Source organism: Eschrichtius robustus, chromosome 4 (genome assembly GCF_028021215.1).
Source record: "Eschrichtius robustus isolate mEscRob2 chromosome 4, mEscRob2.pri, whole genome shotgun sequence".
NCBI classification, from domain to species: Eukaryota; Metazoa; Chordata; class Mammalia; order Artiodactyla; family Eschrichtiidae; genus Eschrichtius; species Eschrichtius robustus.
In genome coordinates this window covers 77451469-77460308 of record NC_090827.1, presented here as the reverse complement: position 1 = coordinate 77460308, position 8840 = coordinate 77451469, and the positions used below count along the sequence as shown (strand labels likewise).

At 38.1% G+C, this 8840-nt stretch overlaps 1 pseudogene; it reads left to right on the top strand.

Annotated features, from left to right (window-relative positions):
* Positions 1-6811: 6811 nt before the first annotated feature.
* Positions 6812-8265, top strand: LOC137763744 (mitochondrial-processing peptidase subunit beta pseudogene; annotated as a pseudogene).
* The last annotated feature ends 575 nt before the right edge of the window (positions 8266-8840 follow it).

Below are 8840 nucleotides of genomic sequence, written 5' to 3'. Positions count from 1 at the left end.
TTTGAAATGAAAATAACTTTATTGAGAATATATAGACGGAATATAGTCTGTGTAAGAAGCATGAATGAATGTAAGAAGCATGACTGGAGGTCAAAAACAAGACTGATGGTTTGAGAAAGAACCAATGGAGACTCAGGAAACGATGAAAATAATTAACACCGAAAGATAAAAACAGCCTACTGCAGAATCTGGGAGAAATTTCTACTAACCGTAAGGCGAATGGAAGTGTACTGAGAAAACAAAATGGTAGTCTGCTTGTGCCTTCCCTCATGAAACAGAGCGGCCCTAGCAACCTGAGAGATGGTAGCAAGATACATAGATTCCCTTCTCTTGCTCAGAGACACAGAGTCTGTCTAAGCAGAACTTCATACATGGGTGGCTGTCTTTTGAGACGGAGAGAGAACTCTTTCTTACTTCACTCCACACCCAAGTTTCTAGCCCTACTTGTAGACTATTAACTTCCTTAAGACAACATGATGTGTGTGTGTGTGTGTGTGTGTGTGTGTGTGTGTGTGTGTGTAGTAAATGCATCCATATGAGGCTGGTTCATCATAAGTAGAGTAATAAATAGAGTGATAAAGATGTAAGTGGAAACTAAAATGGTCCTTGCTAAGAATTACGGTTCTTTTAAGAAGAGGACAAAAGGGAAACATTTCTACAGCACTTAATATTCTAGGCATTAATCCAAGTGCTTTCTATGTTTTAATCAGTGTTTAGAACAACCCGGTATTAGTCAGCATAGTATAAACTATGCTGTGGTAAAAATGAAATAAATAACTCCAAAATCTTCGTAGTTAGCATAACACAAGTTTATTTCTTACTCCTGCAAAGTCGGATTTGAGTAGGCAGAGACTCTCCTCCACCTGGTAACTCAAGGATTCAGGCTCCCTCTGTCTTGTGATACCACCCAAGGGCACCCTGGTAGAGAAAGAGAGGATGCAAAAGGCAAGCCAGCTCCTACCTGCCCCAGCCTGGCAATGACACATGACATTTCTACTTCCAGCTCATTGGCTGGAACTAGTCACACGGCCCCAATCACAGCAAACATGCCTGGGAAATGTCAAGGAGCTCATGGATAGTGAGCACTAACTGTCTCTTTCACAACCCTTGTGAGGAAGGTAATAGCATAATCCCGATGATTTTCACAGACGCTGAGAAACTGGCACAAAGAAAAAATAATTTACCCAAATCCACATTGTTAGTAAGTGATAGACCTGAGATTTTAACCAGACTATCTGATTCCAGAATCTGTGCTTTTAAAAATTATATTATGCAGCTGATCCTTGAACAACATGGGTCTGAACTGCACAGGGCCATTTATATGCAGATTTTTTTCTGTCAATATGTGCTACGGTACTACACGATCTGTGGTTACAGAGGGCCGACTGTAAAGTTATACGTGGATTTTCAACTGCACGGGGAGGGGCACCCCAACCCCTGCATTGTTCAAGGGGCAACTGTATTGCCTCTCAAAAGTAATAGAAATACCAATGATATTATTAATGATTTGTATCAGAGAAACAAACTGTGGATGGAGATAGAAAATCCTCTCTCGGAACCCCAGAGCCAGGTTACATGAGTACCAGCTAGATACTGAGGATTAGGAATTAGATGTGCAATCACTGTTCTGTAGACCTGAGAAGGACTCCACCAGAAGGCTAGTGACCAGCAAGGATAATTGAGGGAAATCCCTGCATCCCGCTTAGTGACCAACACCTGGTCTAGATACATCTCTCTGACTGAGGATCAGGAGCATGAAAAACATCAACTCAAGACATACAGGAAAGTATTGAAAATCTAAGATAAAGGGAATAGGAGATTGACAATGCAGGAGTCTCTTCTCTAGAGCAGGGTGGCAAACTTTTTTGTAAAGATCCAGATGGTAAATTTTTTAGGAGTTACAGATTATACTGTTTCTGTCACAATTACCCAACTCTACAGAAGGACACAAAAGCAGCCACAGGCAATACATAAATGAAAGGGTATGGCTGTGTCCTGATAAAATTCTATTTACCAAAACAGACAATGGACCAGATTTGGCCCATGGACTGTAGTTTGCCCACCTAACACTTGTTCTCAAAATAAGGAAATTAACAAATATAATGGATCATTACACATTTGAAAAATATTCAGTTTAGTAGGAATACAAAAATTAAAAATCTGAACGGTGACGGATATCATCATACCCAGCATGCATGTTAAGTGAAATAAGTCAGACAGAGGAAGACAGGTATAGTTTGATATCGCTTATACGTGGAATTTAAAAAGTCAAACAGATTAGAATGGTGACTACCAGTGGTGGTGGGGGAAATGGGGAAATACTGGTCAAAGGATACAAACTTCCAGTTACAGGATGAATACATTCTGGGGATGTAATCACAGCATGACTACAGTTAACAGCACTATATGGTATACTTGAAAGTGCCTAAGAAAGTAGAGCTTAAATATTTTTACCACGAAAAAGTTAATTATGTGAGATGACAGATGTGTTAACTAATCTTATTGTGGTAATCATTTCAATCATTTCAATATATATGTGTATCAAATCATCACATTGTACACCTTAAACTTATACAATGTTATATAACAATTACACCCCAATTAAGCTGGAAAAATATATACATGCATATATGTGAGCCAATCTTATAAATATGTATTTAAAACTGCAGAAGATAAAGACAGGGTGCAAACCATAAAATGTTAATAGTGAGTTAAGATGTAAGAATATAGGAGAATGAATCTTTGTTTTTTGTATTATTTGGGTTTTTCTACATAAACATTTCATATTCAGAAAAAAATTTTATAAAATACAAAAGGAAACTCATGGGCTTTTGAGTCAGTCCTGCCTTGAATTCTCTGCTACACACTAGCTGGTGATCTTGGACAAATTACTTTACACCTTTGCCTCCCAATGTTCTCATTTGAAAAAAAATGGACATAATCACATTTCCTTCACATGATTTCTTCAAGGATTAAATTAGTGTGTGTGTGTGTGTATGTATACACACACATATAGTATACATATTAAATGAGTGTATATATATAGTATATATATATCCCTATCTCTGACCTCCAGGAGAGTTAGCTGTGGTTTCTAGAACCCTACACTGAAACCTGCATGGCACTCACTGCTCTACAGTGGCATTGTCTGTGTGCCTGTCTGTCTCATCCACTAGACTGTAGTACACAAACTGAGGACAGAGATGGTCATGGTCATGGTTTCCTAGGCTCCCAGCAAAGCATCCGACACACTATTATACCTGGGCTCTTCTTACAGTCACTTTGGTACGTCTCCTTCACTACCACACCGAACACAGCTCCCCTTGGTGCCTTAAGACCCAATTCTTAGCACACAGGACAAAGTGATCTCATGAATCCTGAGTGAGAAGCAACAAGGAGCTGCAGGCAGCACAGACCTGTACGTAATGGGAATGATGGACCTGAGCTGTGGCAACAGAGAGGACCAGGGATGCATAACAATTGCGTGATTTCAATCTACCTCACTTTCTGCCATTCCTCCCCTCTGTTTCACATTTCTTGCAATATTGTAAAATGTTTGCCAAAGACTGGGCAGAGACGAGTGTACAAAATCTGTCTACCAATCTCCAATTTGACTGGTTGTTCTTGCTCTTCATACAATCTTGAATGTAAATCTGTAGTCTCCCTCTTCTTGGCAGTAAGTCGGCAACCCATTCTTGGTAGAACTGTGAACACGATGCCCTTATTAGTAAGGAAATCAGAACAACAACTACTACGTATTGAGTGCTTACTCTAAGTCATGTCCTATGCTAAATGTCTTACATACATTATTTCACTTAGTCCTCACAACAAATCTTTGAGATGAACATTATTGTCCCAATTTTGCAGATGAAGAAACTAATGGAGTAACTTGCCCAAGGTCCCCCTTTTAAAAAGTGTTATAGTCAGGATTTGAAACAAGTCTTTCTGTCCTGTCCAAACTGTACTGCCAAGAATTATGGATATAGGGGACTCACTATAGATCACTCAACAAAAGCTTAGTTAGGAAAGACCCCAATAACGAATTAAATGTCCAAGTATGATGGTAAGTGACTCATCTAAAAGACCAAGGGTCAGTTTGAACTACTGATAAGTATGCAGCCTTTAAGAGACTTTGGTTATAGGGGTAGCAATCACAGACCTCAAAAGCATGTTGGAAGGTGACCCCAATTAACACCACTGTGCATACTCAGTTTAGCTGTAATATCAAGTAACCACTACAACATCCTCAAAGCTCCAGGTTCAGTTTTCCAGAGTCACTGATAACAGTTTTGTTTTCAGAACAAACAGGTAGAGTGGGATAAGGATTCCCAGTGGATAGTTAGTCTCTAGCGGTGTCTATGACCCACATTTTAAGCCCTAGAAATAAACACAGAACACAGAAAGGTCTGTCCATCATGTTGGTTCAGACAAAGGTAAACCCAATTAGGTGTAACCAACAAAGTGAAGAAAGTTGCTGAGTAGAAGAAAATTCCTCACCATTAAAAAAAAGGCAGCAAGACAAATCTACTTTTCTAGGGGGTAATGGGATTAACTCTGATGTCTGTGCTTAGATTCGAATCTTTGGTGGAAGAAAAGCTTATAGCTTAATTTTGCAAGACCCAGCATGGAACCTTTGTTGGCCAGTAGGGAGATGGGGTCTGAGAAAATTGGATTAGAGCTCCTGATATAAGGACCTGTGTAATCGAGAGGAAAGTGCAATTATAAGCAATTGTACCAGACAAGTCTTTCCCTGTGTGATGTTTCAATTTTAGAAAAGACCACAAGCTGGATAACCAAGCCATCACTGATCTGTCCCAACCAGCAAGCAAGCTGATCCTGTACTGCAACAGTTTTTGCTCTTGGTAACTGGAAAGAATAAATTCTTCTTCAAGACAATCATTTTGAGTTCTAATGTCCCTCTTTTTAGAAAAAAGAACAGTCAGCTCCTGAAAGAAGAAAGACTGCTCCTTCACTTGTTATTGATGTGCCTACCTCTACTTCACTACTCACTTTAATCAGCAACCACCTTCCCTTTTTCCACCCCCAAACTATACATGAGCTGGTTTCAGGGGTGATGCCCTTCCCAGTGTTCTCATAACTCCTATCATTTAACTTACTGCACTATAATATAATTATTTCTGTGTCTTCCCATATGAGAATGTAAGCTCTTTGTCTTATTCATTTTTGTAGGTCAGTGTCTAGCACAGTGTCATACACATGGTAAGTTATCAAGAAAGGTTTCTTGAATGGATTCACAAATGGTTGGATGAGTAAGTAAATGGTTAACCCAGAGGTCCTCTGAAGGCCTGCTTTAGGAGGATGTGCTTGGGTGATCTTTCAGAACATTTTGGCTCCTTCTGTAGCCTTCAGATGAATCACTTAACATCACTGAGGTTCAGTGTTCTTACTTATAAAATGAAAGCAACGTTACTCATTTCATTAGGTTGTTGTGAAGCGCAAAATAAGTACATCATGCTGGGTATCTATCCAGGAACCAGACACTGTCCCTTCTCACTTTATGTTCAGTTTGTCTTCTACTGGAAGAAGTTAGCCAGTGTTTCACTGGGGCAGCAGCCATGCTATAATGGGGGTAAAATGATAACTTGGCCCTAATAGCTCAAGTGTTTGAGTCTGAGGGGTTCAGAGGATTTTTATCTGGCGGTGGGTGAGGGGGAGTGATGAGGACTATATCTGTTCCTCAATTCAGCTTATCTTACAATAGAGCTTGTACATTAGAGTATTTAAGAATAGTGCCCAAACTTCCACTTCTCACAATACTACAGAATAAATACCATGAGGAACCTCCTCGGCTTACAACACCTAAAAATGTGTAGATAAAAGATGTTAAAATGCTTACCTGAGCTGTCAGGAAAATGAAGGAAATCATCAGAGGCTAAAAATACAAGAAAGCACAAATCTTCAGAGGTAACCACCCTGAAGCAATGGGGCCCTGTGGTCATTAACTTATCACTGGTGGCCTAGAGTCTTTATTTTAATGGGCCTCAAGCAGGGTTGGGGATACAATGCCTAGGACTTAAACCAGATGAAGACATAAAAAGATTCCTAAATAGTTCAGGACACAGAAGTTGACATTTTTAATGCAAAGGTAAACCAAAAGAAGAAAATCTATCCCACAAAGGAAAATAGTAAAGAAACTTTCTTATCTCAACATTGACTCTGGGTAGAGTCTATCTTGAAAATTGCTATTTACAAGTGATCCTCATGAGGGTTTACAGCCAAAATCTAGAATTCACACTACCTAAGTGGTCCCCAAATACTCAACTTTGGAATTTAATTTAAAGTGATTCAAGATTCATAATGACTTCCTGGATAAATATTCCTTAAATCAAGGCCTCAAATAGTTCCCTCAGGTAATTATAAACTCACTGAAATATAAAAATTGTAAAACACAAGAGGAAACAAGTCATTTGAGGGAGAATAAGTAGAAATAACAAATAGTAAGATTATAGCCACAAAAATGGATGATATTGGAATTATCAATTAAGAAATATAAAATAAGTAGGTTTGATACTCAATAAAAGAAAGAGATTATTTGAAGTATAACAAGGTACTAGATACTTTGAAATATGGTCAGGTGGATTTTAAAAAAGAACCAAAGAGAACTTCCGGGTGAAAAAAAAAAACTCACATAATAAATGAAACTAGAAACTAAGTGTATAGGTACAGCATTAGATACAATGGAAGAGAATATTAATGAACTGGAAGACAGAACTGAAGCATTACTCAATATTCAGCAGGGGGAAAAAGATATTGAAAAAATAAAACAGAAGTTAAAAGACATTGAGAAGAGATGGTAGCAGTGGAGGTCCAAGCCATGCTGTTGCCCATGGTATGGCAGTGGCTCTGGGGTTTCACTGAGAGGCTCCTGATCAGAGGGGCCACTGGGTTGTCATTATAATTTGGAGACAACAGATTGAGAAATGCACAAGCCACTCTACAAGTTGCTCTGAATGTTCTTGAAACATGAGTAACATGTTTGGAAAATGAACTCAGAGTGGCCTCTGTAAACTCTGGATTGTCAATATGTACAGTGAGTCTCTGGATTGATCTTGGAATTTGACATGAAAATAAGAATAATGGAACAGCTCATTCTCTGGAACATATGAACTTCAGTGTTACCAAAAAGAGATTCAAATTAGATCTGGAACTTGAAAATGAAAACATGGGTGCTCATTTCAACACCTATACCTCCAGAAAGCAGATCATGTATTATGCCAAAGAATTCTCTAAAGATTTGCCAAGAGCCGTACGCATTCTTGCTGATATAACACAAAACAGTACATTGGGAGAAGCAGAGACTGAACACAAGTATAGAATAATCCTTAGAGAGATACACGAAATCAAAGCTAATTTACAAGAAGTTGTCTTTTTATTATCTTCACGCTATAGCTTATCAAATACTGCACTTGGATTGACAATGTGGGGACCAACTGAAAATATCAAATCTATAAGTCATAAAGACTTAGTGGACTATATAACCACAAATGTGTGGCCAAGGGTAGTCCTTGCTATGGCTGGAGGAGTCTCCTATAATGAACAGCTTAAGTTAACAAAGTTTCCTTTTGATGACTTTTTTTCCACACACAAAGGAAAAAGAACAACTCTGGCTCCCTGCAAATTCACAGAAAGTGAGATTTATTTGAGGGATGACAAGATGCCTTTGACATACCTTGCAAGAGCTGTTGCAGCTGTTGGTTGGGAACATCCTGATACAATCTCTCTCATAGTTGCAAACACACTGACTGGCAACTAGGATTGCCATTTCAGAGGAGGAATGAATTTAACTAGTAAGCCAGCCTGTCTCATCTGATGTGGCAACCTCTGCCATAGCTTCCAATCTTTCAACACTTGCTACACAGATACAGGATTGTGGGGACTCTATATGAGTTGTAAACCAGACATTGCTGCAGGCATGCTACATGTTGTCCAAAAAGAATACATGTGACTCTGTATAAGTGTCACTGAAAGTAAAGTAGCACAAAAATTCTTCTAGAAACAAAACATGTTTTTGCAACTCTGCGGTTCAACTCCATGGTGAAGATATTGGTAGGCAAATGTTATGCTATAATAGAAGAATTCCCATCCCTGACTTGGAAGCAGGAATTGATGCTCTAGATGCTGAGACAGTTCATAAAAGTGTGCGCCAAATATGTTTATGATAAGGGTCTAGCTATTGCTGCTGTTGGTTCTGTTGAGCAAGATTTTAACTGGACTTGCAATAACATATGCTGGTTTTGTGATTAAAATGCTCTTGGTCAAAATATTTAGAAATACTTATTAATAAAACTAATAGTGATCTGCAAGTTTTAAGCTATGAATTCTTTTTAAGAAATGAACAAATATTTGGAATTAAATATATTTGGAAAAGAAGATATAGGGACTATAGTTAAGATATCTAACATATACCTAATCAGAGTACAAGAGATAATAGAAAAACTGTAGAATAAGGCAATATTCAAAGAGATGTTGACTAAGAATTTTCATGAATTTACAGAAACAGAAATCTTCAGATTTAGGAAACCCAATGAATCTCTAGCAGAATAAATAAAAAGAAATACAAGGCTAGATAGATATATTGTAATGATACAGCAGAATACCAAAAGAAGGAAAGGAAGAAAGAAGGGGGGAGGGAGAGAAGGAAGGAGAAAAGGAAGGAAAGAGAATAAAAGAAAAAGAAAGACAATCTTAAAGACAACCAGAGAAAAACACAGATTACTGACAAAGGAACAAATTAGGTTTACATCTGATTTCCCAGTAGGCACTATGAAAATCAGAATATAATGGATTTTTTTTTTTTTTTTTTTACTTTTTTTAAAAAG